This window comes from Crocodylus siamensis, chromosome 13 (genome assembly GCF_052110815.1).
Source record: "Crocodylus siamensis isolate JL-2025a chromosome 13, ASM5211081v1, whole genome shotgun sequence".
In the NCBI taxonomy this organism is placed as follows: domain Eukaryota; kingdom Metazoa; phylum Chordata; order Crocodylia; family Crocodylidae; genus Crocodylus; species Crocodylus siamensis.
The window spans coordinates 8,298,288-8,312,142 of NC_143407.1; the positions used below are offsets into that span (position 1 = coordinate 8,298,288).

A 13,855-nucleotide genomic window follows, 5' to 3' on the forward strand; every position below is an offset into this window, starting at 1 on the left:
CATAGTAAGAGCCAAGAGGGAGCCCACCACTGTGGGTTCTCAGGCTGCACCTGCACTGCAGTCCTGCTGCATCCCAGGGACCTTTCCCTGCTCTTCACAGACCTTGAAGCAGCCCCTCTGGGGGGATGGAGCCTGGGGCAGGAGGGGAGGAAGGGGCAGGAGTCATGACAGGCAGCAAGGTCGCCCCGGGCCTCACTGCCTTTGGTACCAATGCAGTCCCCCAACTGGTCTCCAAGTTCCACCTTTCATTTTGGCTTGTGTGCACATACATGCCCCAGGCAGACGGACCCCCACCGCACACAGCCCAGACAGGCATTGATCAAACTCAAAGGATCAGCAAGAGGTGTGAAAAACATAAGCATGCATCACTCGGTGCGACTGCAGCTGGCTGGCGTCTGCTGGCAGGCACGTGGGCTATAAGCGTGTGCCATCAGCCAGCCTTCCCCTGCCACCCGTGGAGTTATGCCACACCCGTCAGCAATTTTAGTCACATCCCTTATGCTGCACAGTGCAGGGCCTGCCCCGTATTCAGAAGGGAGGCCTCCACGGAGAGTCCAGGTGCTCTCATGATTCAGCCTTTACATCCATGTCAGCACCAAACCTGCTATCTAGTATATAAGCACCGTAGTACCAAGGTTTCTTGCACATGACATGCACCTTTCCCTTGAAAAATTAGCTGCTGGAAATTGGGGTATGCCTTATAAGTGAGGAAAGGAAATATCACCTTTAATTTGTTCTGCCTGCAATCCTGCTCATAGCAAGTGTGAAACTATGCCACAGACCCCCCATCAGTGGGTGACGGCAGGGTTTGCACTTGCCCTTAACAGCCTGCACGTTGTTTCATACCAGGTATGCAGAGGTTTGGCTTTTTAGGAAGTGACCCAGGGCCTGGTTCTGCTCTTCCTAAAACCAAGTTAATACAGTGATTCCACTGGATTTGAACCAGGGTAAGCAAGAGCAGCATCTGCCCCGGCGACCATTACAGGCGCAGCCAGCCATGAGCCAGGCTTCTGCCTTTTCTTTCCCAGGCACATCCATCTTCTTCCTAATTACTCTGAGAGCTGTAGGACACCAGGCCATTTCCTGTGCTAAGGAGCATGATATTTAAAATAGCCACTAGAGGGTAGACAAAAAGCTTTCGTCTTGATTCTTTTCTCCCTGCATGCTTGGCTTACAGTGGCCCACAGTCCCCAGCAGAGCAGGCTCCCAGTTGATCAGTGATACCAACAGAGATGTAACACGTCTACACTACCAAGAAGAGCCAGGCATGGACCAAAAGTTGCATCTGCTCCACCATGATCTAGACCTGCCTATAGATACCTACAGACATGCCCACTTGCCTGCAACCTGAGGAGCTACTGCCTGTGCCATACACTTTGTGCAGTTATTTACTTGGGAACACAGTGCCCTCCTGAGCTGGCATTTGGCATCCACTTTGGGCTGCTGGGAGTGGCTACATAAGATGTAAAGTAACCAAGTCCCAAGCCCTGCCCTGGTAGCTGTACGTGCCTGTATTCCTGTACACCGACCTTCGGGCTGTCTGGTTTCCATACCTGCCCCCCAGGACATAATACTCTGCACAACTGTCACCTTCACAGAGTGAGGCTCAAGGCTGATGTGCTTTCTTGGCCAATGCTGATCTCACCTAAGTCAATATTTACTCCCTGGGCCATAAAAATAGCTGTTCCCATCACCCAAGCTCCCTGGCGTACGCTGGGCACTGAGTTAGCTAGCACAGCCCTGCAGACTTCCTGGGATTTGCATTGTGTAACCAACACTAGAGGTGCCCCTATATCTCTTCCTGTTTCTGTATCAGCACATTAACAGTCCTGTCCCAAATAATGGGAGGGTGATACAAGTGAGATCACATGAGATCAGAGTGAGATGGTATATCTAAGTCTTGGAGAGGTAAGGAGCCTGACAGGTGCCTTGCTGCTCTCCAGCTCTGCATCCATCTCCCTGAAGCAGCAGCACAGCACAGGAAGGGAGCAGGGTCGGGCCCGTGGTACCTATTAGCGTGGACAGACTGTTATACGCAGCAGCATAACTGACACTGGGTTCCTTACCCGTGGAAACCTCACTGAGGATCAGAAAGGGGCAGAAGTGCAGTGCTTCAGGGTAGCTGGCACTACTGCAGTGCCGCACCCTGGCAGGAAGCAGGTAACCACCTGTTTGCCTTTTCAGCTAGTCCGGGATGGAAGCAAACAGAAGAAACCTAAACCAGTGCAACTGATGCTGGTAGAGTTTTCCCCTTGATTTTTCCAGGGGTAACGCCCCGTTGGACTGGCTAAGGTGGCCCCACTTTAGGGGATCTGTATTCTCTCCACGGCTTTTTAACACTGCCGTCATGCTGGGTGAACGGATGGAAATGGTGCAGTCCCTAAGGCGGCACATGGAAGAGGGAAGTCTGAGCGAGGGAACCTGCCTTGAAAAGCTGAGTGTGAAAGATGGGGATGGCCCAAGGGTGAAGAAGTGACAGCGAGGGCTTGGGGCTCTGAGATGTAGATGTCCTCACAAGCCACCAGCTACCTGGGTGTCCCCCACCACCAGAATGAGTGGAACAGGGGGTGGCAGGGGCTGCTCCTCACTCAACCCCCCTGCCCACAGGGAGGGCACCTGGCTGGGACCTGGCAACACCGTGTCGCCCCCACTCAACGTCTCAGGGAGCAGGGCGGTGTCTGTAGATGCAGCTAGGAGCTGACCCGGAGCCTGAGACTTTGAGCCTCGGGGGAAGGGCGAGCGCGTGCGGTGGTGGGGGCGAGGAAGGGGAAGTAAAAGCTAGGAGGAATGAGAAGAGGCAGTGGGAAGAAGAGAGGGAGGAGAAGGGCAAGCGAGGGACGGAAGTACCCTGGGGGAAAACCCATGGGGGCGGAGAGTGGGACTGCAAAGTGTCTCTCCCAGGACAGGACAGGCGGGTGCAGCTCTACGCTAATTTACTGCCTTCCCCGCAGTCGTGTTTTCACCTTGCGCTGTCAGAGTCATTACCCAGAGCCCAGCCCAGGATTGGCTGGCTAAAAATGCCTCTCTAATCCCCGTGCTGATCTTTACCCCCTCCTCCCCATCTGCTATGACCTTCCTTCCAGTGTGCAGACGGAGCCAGAGAGACGGACCCAGCAGGCTTCGCAGGCAGCCAGCCAGTCCGCCAGCAGAGCACCCCCGCCCCGGGCAGGTGTGGGCACCTGGCCCCCCATGATCCGATGACCTCCACCATCCCTCCTCAAAGGTATGTCCCAGGCGGCGCTGCGGGCACTCGAGGCTGAGTGCTGGGTGGGGCTGGCACCAACGCGGTGACAGGCTTTGTAGCCAGGCGGGTGCCCCCGGCACCACATGAGCCGTGGCCGAGATGCGGCTGTGGCAGGGGGAACTTCCCCACCTTCCAGTTGACTTGCTATTAGTGAATGCTAGGGAGAGAGGAGGACTCTCACGTGGCAGTGGGATGGGCCGGTGGCAGTGGAGAGCTGGTAAGGCAGCATCCAGTTCTTCTCCTGAGCTCTGCAGCCTCATCCATGCCCACCCGGCATGGGCAACGCCATGCCAGGGACATGCTCCCCGCTTGCTTATGCTGGATTTCCGCTAGACATCCCTGCGATCGGGGGACTTCCGGCTGCGCCACCGGGAACTGCTCAGCCCAGGCGCCATTGCCCAGTGACTTTGCTGGTAGGAGAATGACAGGAGGCCCCGCGACTCCATTCTGCACTGGCCAGCTGCGCATGGAGCAGTGTAATGCCCTAAATAAAGGGGCCACAAACTGCGCAGGACCTGGAGGCGGTGTCACCAGGACTAAGGCACCATGGGAGCTGTGGGCACTCAGCCCCTGGCCGGATCAGGCCCCCTGTGATCACAGAAGGAGCAGAGCATAAGGTGAATGCCCACTGTAATACCAAACCTGGATGGTTTTACACCCGTTGTTGTGTGGCGCATGGGACGTGTGGATAACAGGTCTCATACACATAGCCCAGCAGCTGTTACCTGGGGCCAAAGGCTGGAAGGTGCTGGTTAGAAAGCCCCACGTGAAGGTGGGGAAGGAGAGAGCCCTGGGCCCACACTCTGCACCCCAAGACTCCCTCCCGACCCTAAGGCAGGGGCTGCTTAAATCAGAGTAATATACACCCCTGCTCCAGCAGTGGCCTGTACACACAGTCTAGCTCAGATTACTCCAGGGTTGCTGCTGCTGGGATCACAGCTGCACCCAAATGCTGTTCCAGGTCCATGCCCCTGTTGCATGGCCACATTGCACAGCCCCAGAGTTCGATCCCGAGGACTGTGGCTTCCAGACCCCCTTGTAGAGAGCCCAGTTCACTCCCTCCTTTTCCCACTGGTCTCAAAGGCTGAGAAACTGGCACGGGTCTGAGCTCAGCTGTGCTGCATTTAAGAACTAGCGACCCACGAACGCTGCCGAATCTGCGTCCTTCCTGCTTTACGCGAAGCCCCACAGAACGCACGAAGCAGAGTAGAAAGAGCAGGGCGCGATGAGCGAGGCTGCGAGCGCTGCTGCAGCTGGGCGAGACAGGGGGGATGCCCAACGGATGGGGAAGAGTCAGTTCACTGTCTAGAGCGCCAGTGATGCTATGTTGCCACGTTTGTTCTGGTACAAATGAGGCATCGGGGGCGTATTTCTCTGCTTCCTCCTTTCTGCCTCTAAGGCAAACTGACCCAGGGCGGCTCTAAACTCTGCCAGCTGAAAGAGACCCTTCAGACCGTTCCTCCGTCCCCCGGGCCGCCTGCATCCTGGGGATGCTCCGTCCCTTCCCTGCCAATGCGAAGGGCAGGAAGCAGGTGGCAGGAAGCTGGAGCTGTGCACAGAGCGCCAAAATGTAAGGTGTCTTTGAACTTGGCCCTCACTTTCTTAAATAGACAGGAAGAGCAGTGGGTAGATGGGGGAGAGGCCTGGCTCTCAGACCAGGCTGGTGTTTTGGAGCCCAAGACCACGTGAGGAGTTAAACTGAGAATGCAGGCTCCTCACCCAGGATCCCCAGGCTGAGGATGGGCCGTGCTGGGTTGAACTGGGGTCCTGAAGGCAAAAGGGGCTCCACTGACACCCTCCCAGTGGAGGCAAAGCAGGCCTGGGATGCTGACTTGGGCGGGGGGCGGGGGGTGCTGTCTGCCTGGGGGCTTTGTGGGGAGCAGGAATGAAACATCTAGGGAACGACAGCCGACTGGCGGATGCCAAGTTCAAGAGGCTGGAAAACTCCCCCATTGCAGAGAAATCAGCAGAACCTCCCCTTCATCTTCAGGAACCACAGACCGGGGGGCTGGGCCCTGGTTCCCATGTCAGGCTGCCCTTGGCTGCTCTCCCTGCCTGCCTTGGGTATCCGATCTCCATCTGCTTCCTGTACCGGACCACGCCCAGCCCCAGCGCCTGCATCTAGACTCCGCTGTCTAGACATGTCCTCCGGACGCCAGGCCAGGCGCTGTAACCCGAACAGGCTGCTCAGACCGTCATTAGGCTGCAGCCTGTAGCCGGGAACCCCAGGGGACACCCACTGCCTGCTGCATACTGTACATCCGCTCTCCCTGGACCTCCCGTGCCTGCCCCAGCTCCACATGGCTGGCTGGTGGTTCACGCGCTCGGTGAGGGGCAGCTGGTACTAGCAGCCAGGGCAGGTGGAACCAAGGAGCTGGTAGCACTGGCTCGCGCGGCTGCTGCAACTCACCTGGGAGATGCCTGGGGAGCTGGAGCCAGAGCAGTCATCAGGGTCCCTGCGTGCACATGCAGCATGTGTGGGCAGGAGGGTGTCTCTGCTGCCGGGGGTCTCTCCTCCTCCTCCTCCCCGTTCCAAGGCAGCTCTCTCAAGTCACCGTGGGCCCCTGCCCTGGCCTGTGCTGGGAAAGGCAGGCAGTATTTACCAGGCTCCCACCCCTTGGGCGGGTGAGCGCCCTGCTGGGAGATGGCGAAGTGGGCTCTGCTGCTGCAAGAGGCAAGTGTGGTTGTTTCTCCCAAGGGAGGGGAGAAGCTAGGGCACGGGCTGAGCAAGGCAAGAGGAGCAGGCCCTGGAGCGGATGGGTCTCAGCTGCTCTCTCGTGGTCAGGCCCTTGGTGCCGGGGTGGAGGAGGAAGAGGAGTTTGTACTCTGCGCCGTCCGTGCGTGCTGAGCAGGTGCGGGGAGGCACCTGCTCCTTCCTTCCAAGCGCTGCAGACTCGTAGCTACCTGGGCTCAACTAAGGCAGGTGCCACCACCCGCTCCCTGCTTCTGCTGCTCTGACCTACAAGCCCAAGGGGGTGGGAACAGAAGCAGGCTGAGCTCCCTGCCCCGCCTGGCCTTTGGGGCTGGGGCTCCACTTGGCTTTCCAGGCTGAAGCCCTGCTTCCTTCTTCTCTGCCTTCCTAGCAGCTGGGTCTTTAAAGCATCCGCCCTCAGAGCGCCCCGCAAGGCAGGGCGACGCTAGTGTACAGCTAGGGAACGGAAGAGAGGAAATCATTTTGCGGCAAGCCGCACAAGAGACAGGCAGCCAAGCGGTGAGCCCAGATCTGAGGCCTGCGCTCTAACCACTGGGCCATCCTTCCTGCCCCCCTTGGCCCTTCTGCAGGGAAGTGAAGTAGGGTTGGACAGACACAGGCAGTTTGAAGACCACAGTCAGGCTACCGGCTGGGACGGTGACCCTGTCCCTTCCTGCCCCGGGTTTGCTTTCCTAGGCGCTGGCTCCATCAGGCTGGACTCAGTAACTGCTACTGCTACTCCGGGCTGTCCTGAGTGTATCACCCCTATCCAGCCACTTCCTGCCAGCCTGGCAGCTCTCTGAGATGGACATGGGCAGGAAGCACCAGTCTCAGTCTTTACCCCAGAGGGGAATTTTCCCCCTTCTCTGCCCAGCCCTGCACCCAGAGATGGCAGCCACCAGATCTGCCCCTCCTTGCCTGAGCGCTGGGAATTTAAACACAATTAAACAGCACCAGCCATTGCTCTTACAGTTTATTATTCGTACTGCGGTAGAACTACTGTATTGTATGCACACTACGTACGGCGCAGGTACGCCACGTGTCACAGGACACAGCCCCAGCTACCTGACCCTTGGTTTCCGAGACAGGCTCCGGGCCCGTGACAATCCCTTGCTCATCCCAAACCCGGCTCATCCCTGCTCGTGCCACACGTCTCCCATCATATTTGGGTCACAATGCTGCCGTTAAAATTCCAGACGCAGAGGAACTACAGCCATAAGGGTGATTACCCTGTCTGATTTAACACAGCTCCTATAGCGACTTGCACGCACGGCATGTGTAAGCGAACAGCCCCTTGCCGGTTCACCAGAGTCTGATTTTGCACCACCAGCCAGGGCCCGGCTTGCAGCTTTCTTTGCTGCCTATTTGCTGTCCTTGCACCTGCCTTGGAAGGGAAGCTGCGAGCACTCTGCTAACCAGATTAAAACCCAAGCTCTGCTCTCCTCACTGCAGTGGCTCAGAGCTGCCTCTGCAGAAATGCTAATGCGGACTCTGCCTCGGAGATGCTCCCTGGCACATTGCAGCAGCTCCCCCCACGTCTCTGAAGGCAGCGGCAGCATGGAGGCACCAAGGGATTGCTCTCTCTCTCTCCTTCATCAGTGGTGGAAGTGCAGGAGGATCACGTGCAACCTTGTCTGGCTTGGGTGAGCCCGTGGTGGTCTTGATCCGGTGGCGACCAAGCAGCTCTCCTAGGATCCTAGCTATTCCTCATATTCCTAACAGTATCCCCATGTTGCTCCAATGCAGCAGCCCTCCATAGGAGATAGTGGCTACTCCTGCGATGCTCATGACATCCCAGAGAAGTCCGATTCCCAGCTAAGTCCGATGAATAATAAGAGAAGCAGAAGTGGCTGCAGATGGAGCTTTCCCAAGCTAAAGGCAGCTCAGAGTCAGGGTTTTGCTCCAGCCAACTGGGGAGGGAGTCAGGAAGTTTAGATCCAAATCCAAGCACAGAGACGGGGTAAGTGCAGATGCAGACTCAGGGTTTGGGCCTGTGGCAGACAAAAGGCTCAGCTTCAAAGTCCAGAACCGGATGTAGTTCTGGACACCACCACGGGCTGAGCTGTTTGGTTCTGGGTCGGACCCATGCCTAATGTAACTCTCCTCTTCCGCCTGAAAAGCCAGGCTGCATGCCAATCCGAAGCAACGGGCTGCACGCTCTGCCTTTTGCCCCAGGATCTCAGAGCACTTTGTGATGAAGCCCTGGGATTGTCTTGAGATAGGTGAGCATGACCTCTGTGCTGCAGGGTGGTTGCATGGTTAAGTGACTTGGCCAAGGTCACAGCAACACAGACCAGGAAAGGACCCAAGAGCTCCGGTTCCTTTGTTCCGCACCCCGCAACCCCCTCCCAACAGTGGTGCTGGGCCCAAACCCAAGCCAGGATGTAAAGATACAAGCAGCTTCATGGTCATGGTGAGAATTAACCACCAGCAAGTGCTGTTTCCCATGTATTTGCCACAGCAGCCACATTTCCAAGCTTCCCTCTGCAGTCAGAAGGACTAGCCACTTCCCAGGCAGCTGAGATTCCCTGGTGACATGGGGCTGGCAGCTGGGACTCTGAGAATACACCGCATACCATGTGCATCACAAGAGTGGTGGCACTGCAAGAGGCCCCCGAGCCACCTGGCAAACCAAGGTAGAAGGCATGACTAACACACGCACAACAAGAGGGAAATGAGCCATGATAAAAATGCAGCCATTTCTGGGGCTCAAAAGCAGCAGCTGTTGAATTTCACGTGACACCAGGTTTTGGAAAGAGCAGAAAACCAGAATCCAGCTGCCCTGGAGGAATCTTTGACAAGCGAAATGTAAATACCCCAGACTTATTTCACTGGCCTGTCAGGGTCAAAGCCACCACCGCCAGCTTGGGTACCACTGTAGATAAGGATGGACAAAGAGAGAGAAAAGACTTCAGGTTTTGATTTCTTGCCAAACCAGGTAACTCCCCGTAGTTGTAACCCTGCTGTGTCAGGACCTCCCCAGCCCTTATCCGAGCCATCTTCAGTTGACAAGTGCCTGTCACCACCAGCCAGGCTGTGACCCGATCCTCTTCAGCAGCTTTGGCCCTGGCCTTGTTTCCCCAGTGGAATAGTGATTAATAGGCTGCAAGTACAGATAAAGCTTCCCAGAGAGGCAAGATAGATTTAACTGTAACAAGATTGCACAAGGCTGGTTGTGCATTGCAAGACAAGCTACAGAAGAGTGAGGAAGAAAGGGAAAGAAAATGGGAGAGATGGAGGAAGAGCGAGATCAGGGGAATGAGATGCGGAGGAGGAGTTGCTACACTGCAAACCAAGCTCCTGGCTAATATAGCTGGTGGCTGCTCCTCTGGAGTTGCACCGCATCTTCTTTGGTCCCTACGTGGAAACTGCTGCAGGGACATTAGTGAGCCCTATCTGCTGGATTTGGCATTCAGTTCCCCCACCAAGTGATAACGCTTCTCCAGAAGCGGGATAGCAGGACCCGCTTTGTGACTGGCAGCCGTGGCGCTCATGTTCAGCCTTCTGAAGCACCATTGCTTGCAGGAGTGGTGCTCAGCTTCTGGCCTGTGGGCCTGATCCAGCCTGTCATCCAGCCCTGGGATCGCCAAAAAATTGGCAGTGGGGGAGTAGTGACGGTATTAATTGCAACTCGCCCACTGCCAAATTTCCAGACCCATGGGGAGCTCTGTGCCCAGATGATGCGTCTGGGGGCTGAATCATGCTGGCATGCAGTAGGGCCACCACACAGAGCACTTCATGGCCAGATCTGGCATGCAGGGTTGGGACAATGCACTGGACCAGGCCCATGGGCAATCCCCACACGCGGGCTGGATCCCTGCCCCATTTCTGCAGCCTGCAGGGAGAGTTGAGCATCCCTGGCTTAGAGACAGGAACCTTGCAGCCCCTTCCAGGTGGGAGCAAGGCCCCGTGGGGTACAGCCAAGACGCCTGGCTGAGCCAGTGCAGCTGCAATGCTTGGAAGTCCTTGTGGGTCTCAGGAGCAAGCCCCTGCAGACTGTGCTGATGGAGCCCAGAGCTGATCTGCAGACTGTCCCAGGTGCTGCAGCCAGCTGCTGCAACTCACGTTCGTGACATGACCGGGGATGGCTGCTGCACGCTGACGCAAGGGTCATGTTGATAGCTCATGTGAGGCACAAGCAGATTGCTGCACAGCCTTTATGAATCACATGCACAGGCTCAGGCAGGCAGGTGGGCGTAGCACATACCAACACAGGAAGGTGGAAGATTTTGCTGCAGCGACTTCTCCAAGCTGCATGAGCCTTGCCATGCCGGACCGCTGAGAGCAGAGCAGTGCTTGAAGCCCAGCGGTGCCCTCTGACAGCCCGGAGGGCTTCTATAGACTGCAGGGATCTCTAAGCAGCTCTCTTAAGGTCCACCCTGCCTTGGGGCTCCTCCGAGCTAAGTGTGGAGAGGCGGCTAGTGCACCAGCCCATCTTGGGAGGGCATGTTAGGAGCCCAGCTGCAGGTCCAGATCTGGAAGCAAGGTTCTCCATGGCATGGGAGGCACGAGGGACATTTTAAGTGACCGAGTCAGGATGGTAAGTGCTCCTCTTGCCTGCACGGAAGCGGAGTATTGTAAGGACAAGGACAGCAATGGGGAAAGGGCAGTCTTGCTTTGCACAACTTTAATCTTGGGGAAGGGGAAAGAACCTGCCTCACCTCCCATGGAAAGGGAAGCTTTCCAGACCAGTCTAGCGACCTGTATTCCCAGCCGAGGCAGACAGCCGAGGCTCTAGGGACACAAAGACAGACTCGGGGACTTTGCCTCACCTTAGCCATGCTATTGTGTGGACTTCTGTACACAGCACCATGTAGAGCAGGGGTGGGCAAAATGCAGCCCATGGGCCAAAGGCGGCCTGCCAGGCCATTGTAGCCGGCCCACGGGAACCCTAAAAAATGTAGAAAATTAATATTTATCTGCCCCTGGCTGCCTGTCATGCAGCCCTCGATGGCTTGCCAAAACTCAGTAAGTGGCCCTCCGCCCGAAATAATTGCCCGCCCCGATGTAGAGCTACCCTAGCTAGCCTCCCTAAGTAGCCACATCAGCAGGGCCAGTCATCCCAGGCAGAGCTCCGCCGTAATGCAGATCTCCTGGAGCTAATATTTCTGCATGGCAGACCGGATGGGCAGTCAAAGCTAGCATGGGCAGCTCTAGGCATTGCACCACATAGCCGTACCCCATGTGCATGCTTGAATTCAAAGCCTTGGTTTTGTCCTATGCAAGTCGACAGGCATTTGCCAGGACGTCAAGGGAAGCAGAAGCAAACGTGCCCTGCTGTAGCCATCCGAAGAGACAGGAGCCCTCTGCCCACAGAGCTGGAACGATGTAGGCAAGGGCAGGGCAGGATTCCCTTACACGGATACCAGCGTTCAGCTACCACCTGGGTATCGACTGCATCGCTAATGAGTAGGCTGATACGAAGAGCCAGCAAGCTGCCAGCGCTGCGGAGATCATACATAATCCATGCCAGCCTTGTGCTCATGCTGTGGGACACGGCAAGGTCTCATGGTTACAGTTGCTGAGGAACCACCTCGCTGGGATACCTGATATCTGATCCAGGGACCAGCTGGGATGCACACAAGAGAGAGGGCAAAGACAAAGGAGGTAAAACAAGACCCTGATTCTCAGTCTGATTGGGAGATATCTTCAAAAGGAGTGAGCTGACCTCGGTGCCAGTGTCCATCTGTCCAGCATCATGGAGATAAACAGCGTCTCGGGACAGCAACTGAAGCCGAGTCCAGCACGTGACAGTTCAGCGGCCCGCGGAAAATAGGTTCAGTGAGTCTGGGTCCAGTTCGTCCCCACTGACAAACTTGTCTCTGCCTTTGGTGCCGACCGATCCAGGAGAGAGGCTGAGGACTGGAAATCCCAGGAAACCAGGCTGTGCTCTCTCCACAAAGATTGGTCCTTCTAGCCCAGGGCTGAGAAGCCCCATCCCAGGCGCCAGGTGACTTCCTTTACCTCTGTGCTGGTATTTCTCCAAGCATACAATAGGCGTCATGAGACTTGCCCCCTCCTGTAAAGTGCTTTCAGATCTATGGCAACAAGGCCCCTCTCAGTGTGTTATGGGAGCATCCAGAATTAAGCTTCATAAGGCCAGGACAGCAGTCTGCTGTGAACAGCAGAGTGGAGCAGGGGGGCAGAGGGCAGAGTTAAGGTTAATTGAGAATGCCCTGTCATTTCTAAGCAACAGCTCTGGGAACAGCTTTCACACACAAAAGATTTTGGCTGATTCTGCAAGGCTTTACGCTCTACTTCCCACGGTGTTGCCTGGCATGAGCCTGCCATCAGCTGGGGTTGGACTAGATGACCTCTCGAGGTCCCTCCCAGCCCTGTTTCATGCGATCCTGAGCCTGCCTGTAACACAATAGCATCTGAACGCTACATCCCGTGAACTCCACAATTTCTGGGTATGTCCTAGGACAGGATGAAACCACTGATGAATTGACCTTAGGGAAGAAAATTGGAGACATGAGAGGGGAACCAGGGCACACAGGGAGCCTCTTGGTAGCCAGCCATAGCCCCAGGTACCTTGGCACTTGTCCAGGGACCCAGTTGATGGTACCTGGTAACATCTTTCCACATACCCGGTTTCTCCATGGAGCAAAACAGACCAACACCTGGAACAATTTGTCTCCCAGACACAAATGAGACAGGGAGGGGGCTCTGATGGGAAAGAGAATGGGGGACCCTGATATGGGTCACGCACAGAGCCCTTATCATGGTGGCAGGGTGGGCATGGGGGAAACCTCTGTCATGGTGTGACAACGAGTGGGGAATGGAGCACCCAGAGCCCCAGACATGGGGCACGGTTATCCAATGAGCCCTGAAAGGAGGGGAAGGGGCGGGTGGCACGCAAAGGGGCTGCGGGGGGCAGTGTGGCAGGAATCCCTCCCGTGTGCAGTGAGCTCAGCTGACAGGACCACGGCTTGTGCAGCCCCTCACTTTGCAGCCACTTTGGCTGCAGATAAAGGGGAGCAAGCTGCAAGTGGCAGTCAGGCCCCTCAGCTGCCTGGGCACTTGCGTAAACCCTACGAGGCACCGGCCAGCCTCTGTAGGGGCCTGACTCCCTCTGTAAACCTGGCCCCCAAGCTAGGGCTCCATCCTCCTGGGCTGCACCTCGCACAGGCGTTGTCCCCCCTCCCAACCCCACGTGCGTGCAAAGGACCCAGGGCACTGCAGTCAAGTCTGGTCCCGAAGCTGGCGCTGGTAACCTTGCTGGGAATCAGGCCCCTTCCCCAGCCCCACAAGCAGCTTCTTCCTGGGGGCATTGTGCAGCAAGCAGCTTCCCAGAAAAACAGAGGCCTTTATGTCCCAGGCCATGGCCCTTCCCCGGAAGGAGGATGCCTTCAGGGCTAGTTATTAGCAAACAAAAGGCTGCTTGTTGTGGTGGGAGCCCAGGCTCTGGCAGCACCTGCGCAGGCTGGCCTTCCACAATGGCAGGCTTTCTGAAGATGCAGAGGGCCCAATTATCCTCCGCTGCTGATTAGAGATGCAAATAGCTCTCCCTTTGCATTCTTGCTGCAAGACGGAGCCGCCTCCAGGGATTGGCGCCCGGCTCTGCGCAGCCGTGGCTGGAAATTGGAGGGGCCTGGAGAAAACGGGGGCAAGAGCTCAGCACCACTCGAGACCCTCAGGGACTCGCCCTCTGCCCCACTCTCAGCAAGAATCTGCCCCCTACCCCGCTGACTGGGGTAGAGCCCAGGCCAGCCCTGCAGGGCAGCATGGCATTTGCCCCTGACTTTATGGCAAGGCCCCCTTGACTCCCAGGATCAAAGAGGAGCCTAAGCTGAGAGGGGCACAGCTCGGAGAAGTGCCAGCCCTGATGATCTGCACTGGCACTCAGACCTCCTGGGTGTTTCAGGGCACTGAAATGGAAGATTAAACTAGATGGAAGGAGGCCTCAGCCCGGCTCC

General features: G+C 56.7%; 1 protein-coding gene across 2 annotated transcripts in view; it reads left to right on the forward strand.

Annotated features, from left to right (window-relative positions):
- The first annotated feature begins 2,928 nt into the window (after positions 1-2,928).
- PACSIN1 (protein kinase C and casein kinase substrate in neurons 1) overlaps positions 2,929-13,855 on the forward strand; it is a 55,885-nt gene continuing 44,958 nt past the window's right edge. Inside the window, exon 1 of one of the 2 annotated variants that reach the window (XM_090025453.1) lies at positions 2,929-3,223. The gene's annotated coding sequence lies outside the window, so the exon portion shown is untranslated. Of the gene's footprint in view, positions 3,224-4,793; positions 4,815-13,855 lie in introns of those variants that run through there. The other variant, XM_090025454.1, reaches the window with a different exon arrangement.